The sequence below is a fragment of the Rattus rattus genome, chromosome 4 (assembly GCF_011064425.1).
Source record: "Rattus rattus isolate New Zealand chromosome 4, Rrattus_CSIRO_v1, whole genome shotgun sequence".
NCBI classification, from domain to species: domain Eukaryota; kingdom Metazoa; phylum Chordata; class Mammalia; order Rodentia; family Muridae; genus Rattus; species Rattus rattus.
Window position 1 is genome coordinate 38,796,460 of NC_046157.1, and position 14,167 is coordinate 38,810,626.

Consider the following 14,167-nt stretch of genomic DNA (forward strand, 5'->3'; position numbering starts at 1 on the left):
AAATAAGGCTGCTATGAACATTGTGGAGCATGTGTCCTAGTTATATGTTGGAGCATCTTCCCAGTATATGTTCAGGAGTGGTGTAGTTGGGTCTGCAGGTAGTAGTACTGTATCCAATTTTCTGAGGAATTATCAGACTGATATCCAGAGTAGTTGTACCAGTTTGCAATCCCACTAACAATGAAGGAGTGTTCCTCTTTCTCCACATCCTCGCCAGCATCTGGAGTCACCTGAGTTTTTAATCTTATCCATTCTGATTGATGTGAAATGGAATCTCAGAGTTGTTTTGATTTGTATTTCCCTAATGTTAAACAGTTCTTTTTTTTAATTTTATGTTATTTATTGGTTACTTTTTATTTACATTTCAAATGTTATTCCCTTTCCAGGTTTCTCATCCATAAGCCCCCATCCCTTCCCACTCCCCTTTGTCTATAAGAGTGTTCCCCCTCCAGCACACATTCCCACCTCCCCACCCTGACATTCCCCTACACTGGGGGGGGGGGTGTCCAGTCTTGGCAGGACCAAGGGATTCTCATCCCATTGGCGCCCAACAAGGTTATCTTCTGCTACATATGCAAGCTGGAGCTATGGGTCTGTCCATAAATAGTCTTTGGGTAGTGGTTTAGTCGCTGGGAGCTCTGGCCAGTTGGTATTGTTGTTCTTATGGGATTGCAAGCTCCTCAGCTCCTTCAATCCTTTCTCTAATTCCTCCAACAGGGACTCCATTTTCAGTTCAATGGTTTGTTGCTAGCATTCGCCTTTGTATTTATCACGTTCTGGCTGAGCTTCTCAGGAGACAGCTATATTAGTCTTCTGTTGGTACACACTTCCTGATTTCATCAATATTGTCTAGTTTGGTGGCTGAACATTATATATATATATACTGGATCCCCAGGTGGGGCAAGTTCTGAATGGCCATTCCTTTAGTCTCTGCTCCAAAGTACTTCTCAGTCATGTGATATTCCTCAGTTGAGAATTATTTGTTTAGATCTATAGCCCATTTTTTAAAAGGGTTATTTGATTTTCTGGAGTCTAACTTCTTGAGTTCTTTGTATATCTTGGATATTAGCCCTCTATCAAATGGAGGATTGGTAAAGATTTTTTCCCAGTCTTTTGGTTGTTATTTTGTCCCATTGACTGTATCCTTCATAAAGTCAAAGTCAAAATAACAAATTGTTGAAAGCATGTGAGAGTGACAGTCTTTTATATTTTGTGAAATAGGTTAAGATCAACCCATGATGAATAAAATCATGCTTTTGTTCATGACAAACATAGGCAGGTCCAGTATCTCCAGTTTTGGGGATTTTCTTAAGGGATATAAAAATTTATATATAAACAAGAAGTAAATATTCATATGTGTGTTTATACAATGTAATAGTATTTAGTAAGAGGAAGGGACAAACTTAATTAGTGAAATAACATAACTAAATCACAAATGCAATTTGCAATCTATGTAAAGACAATATCACATTATACTGTCAGAATAAATATTTTATGATCTGCTTCCATGGCCAATCTCAAGAAAAGCTGTAAAGGCCAAAATTAGTTCAAAGGTTTTCCAGAATTAACTGTGAGATTTGGTTAATATTCATTGGGAATCAAGAAGAAAGTTTCAGCAAGGTGCAAATCTCAATGCATTTGTCAATCACCCAAACTGTTTATGTATATTTAACTGTATTCTGTAAGTAGGAAAACCATGCAAATGATGATTGACAGCTCTTTTACCAAGAACAGTATCCAACTTAAATACAGTAAAAAGTAAGACAATTCTCATATATGAATTTGAAAATTTTGTAGTACTGTATGAGCAAAGGATAATAGACTCTATAAAATATTTTTGATATGGCTACCATATGTTTCTCACAGGACAGTAAATTAGAAATTCTAAGTGCTTTTGTATATGTGAGAGCAGAACAAAAAGAGTGAAAATGCTGAAGAGTAGGAGATGCATCTTATTTATGGAAAAAAGAACTTTCTAGCTAAAAAAGAAAAGTTAAAATTAATGTAATAATGATGCAAAGTTGATTGATGTACTGGTATCCATAGGAGCCTGCATTTTTGAAATGTGAATATTGAAATATACATACATTCTAACAGAAAAAAATCATACATATAAACAAGGGTCAGCATTATATGTATTTCCTATGTTTGCTTAACAAAAATCTACATGCAATGTCATATCTGTGTGAATGAATACAACTGATATTTGGATATTGATTTCTAAGTACTAATATACTCCAAAAGGATAAAGTGTCCATGGAGACATTGTGTATCCCCTTAAATATTTTTCAAATCAAAAAATAATGTACTCAAATTTTAACTATACCTACAAGTTATTGTAACAAGATTAAATGTTTCCCCATAATGAAACATAAAAATAAAGAAAAATGATATTAAAATCATACAGATATTCCTGGTTTGGGAATAATAAATCAGCAATTCAGTATATAGGAATGAGACTAAATTCATCTTGTAATCTGGTTCAGATACAAGTAAAACCAAAATATTATTATTTCAAGTGCTTGAAAATTAAGTTTTGTTGTTTATCCAAGAGTACTAAAATAATATAATATTTAAAATTTGGGTATTGTGTAGCAATTTTACATTAAAAAACTGGGTGATATCTGTGAAGTATCTCTACTTATTTAAATATCATACTGAAACTCTATAATTAAGATGTAAATAGAATCTTTGTGAACACTGTAATCCTATGCTAGTGTTACTTTAAATATTGCACACATAATTTATAAGAGAGCTAATAACTACAATTGAGAATAAGTATGATAATTTTTAAAAGAAAATATACCTCAAGGGACTGGGGGAGTGGGGAATGGCCCAGAAGTTACGAGCACTGAGTTCAATTTCCAGCAACCACGCTGTGGCTCACAACAATCAGTAATGGGATCCCATGTCTTCTGGTGTCTAATGACAGTGGCAGTGTATTCACATACATAAAATAAATAAATCTTTAAATAAAAGGTACATATATCCAGATTCTTTTAAGCCCCAAAAGGCACATATCATAACAAATTTGGAGGGTTAATGTTATCATAGAAAATACTGAGAGTTTATTCAAAACTGAACACAGTGCTGAAACAAAAGGGTTGGCAGAGTGAGAGCAAGGAAGAAGGTTAGAGATAAGAATATGGACTGCAAAGACGAGTGGATAAGAAGTGGGCTTCAGGAGCAGTTAAACATTGGATGAGAAAAAAGTGTAGATTTAAAGTTCATCTTCAGGTAATCAAAATGAAAGCAGATAAACTTATCACCCATTCTTAGAAAAGTATACAGAAAAAATGTGAATTTGTAGATTGAGTTCTAATTCACATATTAGAAACCTGCAGGCAATGAGAAACTTCTGTCAATCTAAAGTTTTGGGGAATAGTAAATTTTATTAGTGGTTAGTAATCAACACCTTTAACTTCTTCATGGAGCTGTATTTATGTAATTATTGTTTCATTTATTCTTTTCTTTCTTAGTGAATATTTTATATATTTATGTCTCAAATGTCATCCCCTGTTCCAAGTTAAATGCCTTATTCTCTCCCCTGTCTGCCCTGCTTCTATGAGGTTACTAAACCACACACTGAGCACCTCCTGCCTCATTTTTTAAGAAGCATATTTCTTCAACTCCAAAACAAATAGCTTGAGCATGATATTACCTCCATTCATAAAATGGAATGGGAACGTTCAATGATATGCTTATCATCCTGCAGCCACTTGGCACAAAGGTGAACCTAAGAACAAACCCATCAGGTCTCTTTTTCAAATGTTCCATGTAGTATGCTTATGCTTGCTGTAAATATCAACACTTAGGAACAAACCATATTTTTACAAAACAAATGCGAAAACTCGCATGTTATTTTCATTGAACTTAAAAGCTAATAAAGACCCCAGAGGACAGCCAGTGTGTCTCTAAAATGTTACTGCTCAGAGTAAAACCCAACCTTAGGGAGAGCAATTAGCAATCATTATTGGTGACCAGTTCTAGTTTTTATCTTTGGGCTTATATTACAATGCCAAAGGATACATTTATCAGAATGCTGATAAAAAATGAAGAGAATTACGGCCACAAACCCAAGGCACTTCATTAATGAATCTACCCAGAAGAGTCTCTGTGTGGAAGAACAAAATCACTATAAAGCACATCATTATAAGCATGTTTATTTTCAATAGGTAACTATTCATATTAAATTATTGTAGGCTAAGATCAAAAACTCAAGAGATAGCACATGCTGGTGAGGATGTAGAACAAGGGGAACATATCTTCACTGTTGTGGGCATCCAAACCTGTATAGCCACTTTGGAAATCAATTCGACTGCTTTTCAGAAAAAAAAAAAAAGAGAATAGTTCTACCTCAAGACCCAACTATACCTTCCTGTTCAAACCAAAAAGATGATCCAACATCCAGCAAAGACACTTGTTCAACTATGTTTGGGTCAGCTCTATTCATACTAGCCAGAAACTGGAAAGAATTTACTTGTTCCTGAACTGAAGAAGGAATAAAGAAATGTGGTACATCTACACATAGGAATACTATTCAGCTATGAAGAAGAAAGACATCATGAATTTTGCATGCAAACGAATGGAACATGAGAAAATCATTGAGTGAGTTAACTTCGTCCCCAAAGGATGTAAATTGTATGTACTTACTTATATATAGGTGGATATTAGCCATAAACTAGTTACCATGCTACACCCCACAAACTCCCAAGAAGCTAAATAAGAAGGAAGGCCCAAGCAAGCAATCTTGAATATCACTTAGAAGGTGGAAAAACTAGTCATAAATGGCAGATGGAAGGAAGAAACTGGGAAGGAAGTGATATGGCCAGGGGAGTTGGGGATTCAGGATCAGGTGTGGGGAAGGACAGGAGACATGGCAGATGGCCTTGAATGTAAATCTGCAACTGACAGGGATGAGGAACATCTCCAGGAAGCTAGAGAGACCAGAGATAAGGGATGCACCCCAAAATCGATTGAGGTGACTTTAGCAGTGACTCACAACTTTGAGGATATAGAAGCTGAAGAGGCTACCTCTTGCAGCCAGGCAGGAACAACAGTATAGAGACACCAACCACAAAAATTTCAGTGGCAATGGAGCAGAAATTGAGGGAATGGCCAAACAGCAACCACAATAACAGGCCCAAAATGAGATCCGTCTCATGGGCAAGAACAAATCCCTAACACTATTAATGATACTCTGTTATGCCTGCAGAAAAGAGAAAGATTTCCTTTGAGAAGTTCCACCCAGCAACTGACTCAGCCAAACAATGGACAAAACTTGGTGACTCTTATGGGAGAATATGAGGAAAGATTGCAGGCTCTGACAGGGATAGGAACTACACAGGAAGACCAACAAAATAAACTGAACCCTTGGGACTCTGAGAGTCTGAACCACGAACCAAAGAACATAGATGGGCTGAACCTCAGCATCCCTATACGTATGTATCAGATGTGCAGTTTGGTCCTTATATGGGTCCCAAACAACTGGAACTGGAGCTATCCCAAAAGCTTTTGCCTGTATGTGGGGTATGTTCTTCTAGCTGGTCTGCCTTGTCTGGCCCAAATGGAAGAAGAAGGGCCTAGCTTCATATATACTTGAAGGACCAGGGTTGGGAAATAGACAGGGGAGGAGGGTGACACTCACTCAAAGAAGAAGTGGATGTAGGAAGAATTATGGGTAAGAGTCACCAGGAGGAGGGTAGTGATCAAAATGTACAGAGAATAAGTAAGAAAAAATTAAATTATACTAAATTAAAAAAAATATTGTAGGCTACATCACTGTCTAAATCTACAAATGTCTAGTTTAACGCCTATGATCACAGTATAGCCATTAATACCTTGCAAAGGTAAGCTGTGTGTCTCATGGCACAGCTTTTTAAATTTCAAAACATATATTGAAGATGAGGAAAGCATACACTGAAGACTTAAGTAGCCCCAGCTTTCAATGCAAGCGTCTCTCCAGCATCACTCAATCAAAAAAGTTCAATGCATTCTCCTCTTACTAACCAGAAGACAGGTCAGGACAAACTCTGTCACAGGACATCTTTAAATTGTCCACAGAATGCAGAGTCAGTAAAAATTCTGACAGGGGGAGAAGAGCTTGGCGTAGAACTTGAAGCTTGTCTCAAGGGCAGAATGACTTTGAAGCTGTTAAGCTGCAAACAGTAAATAGGGAATGATATTTCTATAAACACAAATATGAAAAGTGGTCAGGCCCCTCCCATCTCTGTCTTTATTTCTGTTCCCTTTACTTTCTCCACCTTACACTCTGCTGCCGCCCTTGCTATTACAACAATTCTTGAATAGTTATTATGAGTAGCTCTTAGAATACTGTTCAGGGAGCTCTCTCTCTAATCCCTCCAATAGCACTCACAGTGCCCTCCTCTAATACCTACTGTTCAGATGCTTGCAAATCACCACATTAATGGTGATGAGCAAATGTCTCCCTAAAAACAAGATAAACTCATGCAGTTTTTGTCTCAAAATCCAAATATACTTTGAAAGTTTGCCAGTTTCTCTGAGGGTAAAATTCAGAGTACATAAGAAAATTAAGAGAAATTTAGAGTTGTACCTGCCTGATCACCATACCTCAACACTTTTTACATGATCTGGAAGATGTGTTAGACACAAATATATAATTAAAAGGTTCATTTGTCAATTTCAATCTAAGAATACCCACTGATATAGTAAATCTCCTTTAATTCTCATGATTCAAGTATCCTCACAATATCATTTTAAATATATTGCTCAGACAGAAAAGGACAAGAGCTTCTCAGCAGGTCTTATTGTAACACCTTTGAGAATCATAATGGAACAAGAAAAAAAGATTAATATGATATGTATTTCTCGTCAATTTCAAAGCAAAAGCAAGATATAAGAGGAACAGCCTCTTTAGACAGGCCTTGCCACAGAAAGGCTGACCAAGAGTTACTTATAGTTAGATATTAAAATACAATTAAGAACACTATATTTTTATTAATAAAACTTATTGGTACAGAAAACTATGGAAGGCACAGACTACAAGTGGCTATGAGCTATAGTGGAATCTTTGGGTCCAACTTGCCTTCTGTAACTTGTTAAGTTCAAATCAATGGGGGGATATCTTTCAACTGCTCCCTGTTTTGGAACAGTAGATTCAAAACAAGGGGGAAATGTACTTGGTGAGTTTATACTGATTACTCTTTAACCCTTATAAAACAAATGCACTTTTCTTAAGATTTATTACTAAAGGCAAAATTGTAATGCAAAATAGTAATAATATGTCATGAAATAGAAAACAAAACCACATTTATCCCATTATTTCCTTAAACATCATTCACGCCAGCTTTCAAACTTGCATAAATATTCTGCTAGATATAAAATTGTAATGGGAAAAGTGATAAATATCATTTATGCACCCCACTATATTAGTTATTCTATAGCTTCAGGAAAAACATCAAGCCATAATCTTCAAGATTTTTCTCTTCTTTTTCATTTCTCTTCTTGATTACTAAAACACAAACAGAGGCAGAAATATAACTTGAATTATGTCTATACTGTACAGACAATTTGCACTCTTGTGTTAAAGCAAATCTTTGTCTAAAATTCTCAGAACAAGAAAAGGCATATTAATATAGGATTTGCCTCATTTATATTTCATTGTTCTTTTCTTTTGCATAAAGGAGTCATTTGTGAATATTTTTAAAACTTCAAACAGAAAAATGATTTTCATTTTCATAGTATTTAAGTATAAACATCAAGATTCTTTTGGAGTAAATTTGCATAATCCACTAGAAAACATCTACAGTTGTATCAAAGTATTTCATTTTTTTGTTAATCAGAATCATTTAAATAGTAAATATCTCAATCATCTTATTTAACAAGCAATAATGATATCTACTAAAATTATAACTTAAATATTGTTATCATAAAATATTTTTGGTTTTAAATACTGATGTCGTATTCTATTAACTGATTAGACAGTGATCCTCCATTTGATAGCAGGAGAGCAGACAGAAATTCTAAAGATGAGCACATACTATTACACATTCATTACCTTAGACACCAGGACAATAGGACCCTGCTAGAAAATGAGATTTGTTCATTTGTGCAGTTGTCAATGTGTTCAAGTGATTTCACACACGCTCTTTAAGTCCCTGAGGCTACCTCAAAAAGACTCCCAAATACAGGAGATTCAACTACTTAAAGAAATACATGGACTCTTTATATCATCGCTTACTGCAAAATTCCTTTCCATGAACGATTATTTCCTAAATATAGGCTGATCAAAGTACTCAGAGTTGCTATTTCGCTGAAAAATGTTTACTAATAACTGTTTCTGCATGTATACGAAGCTTGATTTGAATGAGCATTGCTCGATGTATTCTAGTATTGGAATGTCACATGATACTGCCCAACTATGTACAATTGTAGGGGTCAAGTAAAAAACAAACTTATTCTTAACAACTCAATGATGTCCAGCAATAATTATAATCTACCCAAAGTCTTTAGAATTCTCCACCATTACTTACATGTAATAAAATGTTCTTTGATAATTTCTGAAGCTTCTTTCTTTCAATTTCATTGAATTTTAGGTCTGCTTCTCATATGCAATCCAATAGATTATTTGTGTGTGTGTGTGTGTGTGTGTGTGTGTGTGTCTGTGTCTGTGGTGTCTGTGTCTGTGTGTTTATTAGTATTTATGTGTGTTTCAAATAATTCTTTTTTTTTCTTTTTTTCGGAGCTGGGGACCAAACCCAGGATCTTGCGCTTGCTAGGCAAGCGCTCTACCACTGAGCTAAATCTCCAACCCCTCAAATAATTCTTGTTTGTTCTTTTTACTATATCGTAAATGAACTCCTAAGATGATTTTGATTACCATTCAAGTCTCTACTCAAATACTATTCAAATTTCATCTCTCTGAATTGACTTCTCAGACCAGTTCACCCTAGTAACATCCTCTATTTCTGAGTATATATTTTAATTACAATATCTTTATTTTAATAGCACTTGCCACTATGATGTTGAAATTTGTTCAAACATTTATTGTATGTTTTTTTTTTTTTTTTTTTTTTTTCTGAAAAACTCAAGTTTTAATTCCTTTTTTTTTTTTTTTTTATTAACTTGAGTATTTTTATGTACATTCGAAAAGTTATTCCCTTTCCGGTTTCCGGCAAACATCCCTCCCTCCCCCCCCTTCCTTATGGGTGTTCCCCCCCCACCTCCCCCATTGCCGCCTCCCCCGACAGTCTAGTTCACTGGGGTTCAGTCTTGGGGACCCAGGGCTTCCCTTCCACTGGTGCTCTTACTAGGATATTCATTGCTACCTATGAGGTCAGAGTCCAGGGTCAGTCCATGTATAGTCTTTAGGTAGTGGCTTAGTCCCTGGAAGCTCTGGTTGCTTGGCATTGTTGTACATATGGGGTCTCAAGCCCCTTCAAGCTCTTCCAGTTCATTCTCTGATTCCTTCAACGGGGGTCCCGTTCTCAGTTCAGTGGTTTGCTGCTGGCATTCGCCTCTGTATTTGCTGTATTCTGGCTGTGTCTCTCAGGATCGATCTACATCCGGCTCCTGTCGGTCTGCACTTCTTTGCTTCATCCATCTTGTCTAATTGGGTGGCTCTATATGTATGGGCCACATGTGGGGCAGGCTCTGAATGGGTGTTCCTTCAGTCTCTGTTTTAATCTTTGCCTCTCTCTTCCCTGCCAAGGGTATTCTTGTTCCCCTTTTAAAGAAGGAGTGAAGCATTCACATTTTGATCATCCGTCTTGAGTTTCATTTGTTCTAGGCAACTAGGGTAATTCAAGCATTTGGGCTAATAGCCACTTATCAGTGAGTGCATACCATGTATGTCTTTCTGTGATTGGGTTAGCTCACTCAGGATGATATTTTCCAGGTCCAACCATTTGCCTACGAATTTCATAAAGTCGTTGTTTTTGATAGCTGAGTAATATTCCATTGTGTAGATGTACCACATTTTCTGTATCCATTCCTCTGTTGAAGGGCATCTGGGTTCTTTTCAGCTTCTGGCTATTATAAATAAGGCTGCGATGAACATAGTGGAGCACGTGTCTTTTTTATATGTTGGGGCATCTTTTGGGTATATGCCCAAGAGAGGTATAGCTGGATCCTCAGGCAGTTCAATGTCCAATTTTCTGAGAAACCTCCAGAATGATTTCCAGAATGGTTGTACCATTCTGCAACCCCACCAACAATGGAGGAGTGTTCCTCTTTCTCCGCATCCTCGACAGCATTTGCTGTCACCTGAGTTTTGATCTTAGCCATTCTCACTGGTGGAGGTGAAATCTCAGGGTTGTTTTTTGATTTGCATTTCCTGATGACTAAAGATGTTGAACATTTCTTTAGGTGTTTCTCAGCCATTCGGCATTCCTCAGCTGTGAATTCTTTTGTTTAGCTCTGAACCCCATTTTTTAATAGGGTTATTTGTCTCCCCTCTTGTCTAACTTTTGAGTTCTTTGTATATTTTGGATATAAGGCCTCTATCTGTTGTAGGATTGGTAAAGATCTTTTCCCAATCTGTTGGTTGCCGTTTTGTCCTGACCACAGTGTCCTTTGCCTTACAGAAGCTTTGTAGTTTTATGAGATCCCATTTGTCGATTCTTGATCTTAGAGCATAAGCCACTGGTGTTTTGTTCAGGAAATTTTTTCCAGTGCCCATGTGTTCCAGATGCTTCCCTAGTTTTTCTTCTATTAGTTTGAGTGTGTCTGGTTTGGTGTGGAGGTCCTTGATCCACTTGGACTTAAGCTTTGTACAGGGTGATAAGCATGGATCGATCTGCATTCTTCTGCATGTTGACCTCCAGTTGAACCAGCACCATTTGCTGAAAATGCTATCTTTTTTCCATTGGATGGTTTGGGCTCCTTTGTCAAAAATCAAGTGACCATAGGTGTGTGGGTTCATTTCTGGGTCTTCAATTCTATTCCATTGGTCTATCTGTCTGCCTCTGTACCAATACCATGCAGTTTTTATCACTATTGCTCTGTAATACTGCTTGAGTTCAGGGATAGCGATTCCCCCTGAAGTCCTTTTAATGTTGAGGATAGTTTTAGCTATCCTGGGTTTTTTGTTATTCCAGATGAATTTGCAAATTGTTCTGTCTAACTCTTTGAAGAATTGGATTGGTATTTTGATGGGGATTGCATTGAATCTGTAGATCGCTTTTGGTAAAATGGCCATTTTTACTATATTAATCCTGCCAATCCATGAGCATGGGAGATCTTTCCATCTTCTGAGGTCTTCTTCAATTTCTTTCTTCAGAGTCTTGAAGTTCTTGTTGTACAAATCTTTTTACTTGCTTGGTTAAAGTCACACCGAGGTACTTTATATTATTTGGGTCTATTATGAAGGGTGTCGTTTCCCTAATTTCTTTCTCGGCTTGTTTCTCTTTTGTGTAGAGGAAGGCTACTGATTTATTTGAGTTAATTTTATACCCAGCCACTTTGTTGAAGTTGTTTATCAGCTTTAGTAGTTCTCTGGTGGAACTTCTGGGATCACTTAAATATACTATCATATCATCTGCAAATAGTGATATTTTGACTTCTTCTTTTCTGATCTGTATCCCCTTGACCTCCTTTTGTTGTCTGATTCCTCTGGCTAGAACTTCAAGAACTATATTGAATAAGTAGGGAGAGAGTGGGCAGCCTTGTCTAGTCCCTGATTTTAGTGGGATTGCTTCAAGTTTCTCTCCATTTAGTTTAATGTTAGCCACTGGTTTGCTGTATATGGCTTTTACTATGTTTAGGTATGGGCCTTGGATTCCTATTCTTTCCAGGACTTTTATGATGAAGGGGTGTTGAATTTTGTCAAATGCTTTCTCAGCATCTAATGAAATGATCATGTGGTTTTGTTCTTTCAGTTTGTTTATATAATGGATCACGTTGATGGTTTTCCGTATATTGAACCATCCCTGCATGCCTGGGATGAAGCCTACTTGATCATGGTGGATGATTGTTTTGATGTGCTCTTGGATTCGGTTTGCCAGAATTTTATTGAGTATTTTTGCATCGATATTCATAAGGGAAATTGGTCTGAAGTTCTCTTTCTTTGTTGGGTCTTTGTGTGGTTTAGGTATAAGAGTAATTGTGGCTTCATAGAAGGAGTTCGGTAGTGCTCCATCTGTTTCAATTTTGTGGAATAGTTTGAATAATATTGGTACGAGGTCTTCTATGAAGGTCTGATAGAATTCTGCACTAAACCCGTCTGGACCTGGGCTCTTTTTGGTTGGGAGACCTTTAATGACTGCTTCTATTTCCTTAGGAGTTATGGGGTTGTTTAACTGGTTTATCTGTTCCTGATTATATTCGGTACCTGGTATCTGTCTAGGAAATTGTCCATTTCCTGCAGATTTTCAAGTTTTGTTGAGTATAGGCTTTTATACTAAGATCTGATGATTTTTTTGAATTTCCTCTGAATCTGTAGTTATGTCTCCCTTTTCATTTCTGATCTTGTTAATTTGGACATGCTCTCTGTGTCCTCTCGTTAGTCTGGCTAAGGGTTTATCTATCTTGTTGATTTTCTCAAAGAACCAACTTTTGGTTCTGTTGATTCTTTCTATGGTTCTTTTTGTTTCTACTTGGTTGATTTCAGCTCTGAGTTTGATTATTTCCTGCCTTCTACTCCTCCTGGGTGTATTTGCTTCTTTTTGTTCTAGAGCTTAGGTGTGCTGTCAAGCTGCTGACATATGCTCTTTCCTGTTTCTTTCTGCAGGCACTCAGCGCTATGAGTTTTCCTCTTAGCACAGCTTTCATCGTGTACCATAAGTTTGGGTATGTTGTACCTTCATTTTCATTAAATTCTAAAAAGTTTTTAATTTCTTTCTTTATTTCTTCCAGGTTATCATTGAGTAGAGCATTGTTCAATTTCCACGTATATGTGGGCATTCTTCCCTTATTGTTATTGAAGACCAGTTTTAGGCCGTGGTGGTCTGATAGCAGGCATGGGATTATTTCTATCTTTCTGTACCTGTTGAGGCCCGTTTTTGACCAATTATATGGTCAATTTTGGAGAAAGTACCATGAGGAGCTGAGAAGAAGGTATATCCTTTGCATTAGGGTAGAACGTTCTATAAATATTCGTTAAGTCCATTTGGCTCATGACTTCTCTTAGTCTGTCTACGTCTCTGTTTAATTTCTGTTTCCATGATCTGTCCATTGATGAGAGTGGGGTGTTGAAATCTCCTACTATTATTGTGTGAGGTGTTTTTATTTTTCAATGTATAAGAATATGTTTTGCCATTAAACATATCAAATCTGACCACAGAACGTAAGGTGCCTGTATCTATATTTTGAAAGTGATAAACTTCCTTGCATTTAGAAACTAATTACTTGCAGATGCAAGTATAACAGAATATCATTAATATTGCCAGGGATTGGTGCTTGTCTATGGGATGGATCTCAAATTTGGCCGATTATTCATTGTCTCTTCCCTCAGTCTCTGCTCCATAACTAATCCCTGCATTTCTTGCAGTCAAGATAACTTTTGGGTCACAAGATTTCCTGTTGAGTTGGTGTCCCTATTGTTTTACTCATTGTTACTAACACAGAACTCACTCAAAATAGAGGTACTGAATTAGTTGAGATTTTGAATAAATTCAAGAACTAGAAATTCATGCCTAACACGTCTTCACTGATAAGTCACTATTATTTCCCTTAAAATGAAATTAAAAACAACTATCCTTTCTTGTAGTGACAAGACTCAGATAGGATTTAAAAGGAAGAAAGGATATTTACTTCTGAGTAAAATCTCTTTGTATTTTTTAGTGGTTTATATCCTGCCACACTATATTACTTTGAAGTAATATAGAAGTATATACTAGTAACATCCCTTAACAATTCTAAATAAACTAAATTTTCTAAACAAATGAGCAGCGTGCTTACCAGTACCTATTAAATATGGCAGGAAAAAAGTTTTATAGCAAAGTGGGCACTGTGTATACAATATTGCAAAGTAGAGTTGTGTGTAAATACAATACAGATCGCAACTGATTTCCTTCTAATTATTTTCTAGTGTCATTCCTATTTAATAATAAGAATAGAGAGGCTTGAAAATGTTATCAAATTTTTTCTAGAATAAACACATTTGTCAGAAAATGGGACAATTCTAAGTCAGTATTTCCTCTCTTCTAATTCTTATCTGATACAGTAATATTCAATTCAATGAAAATGT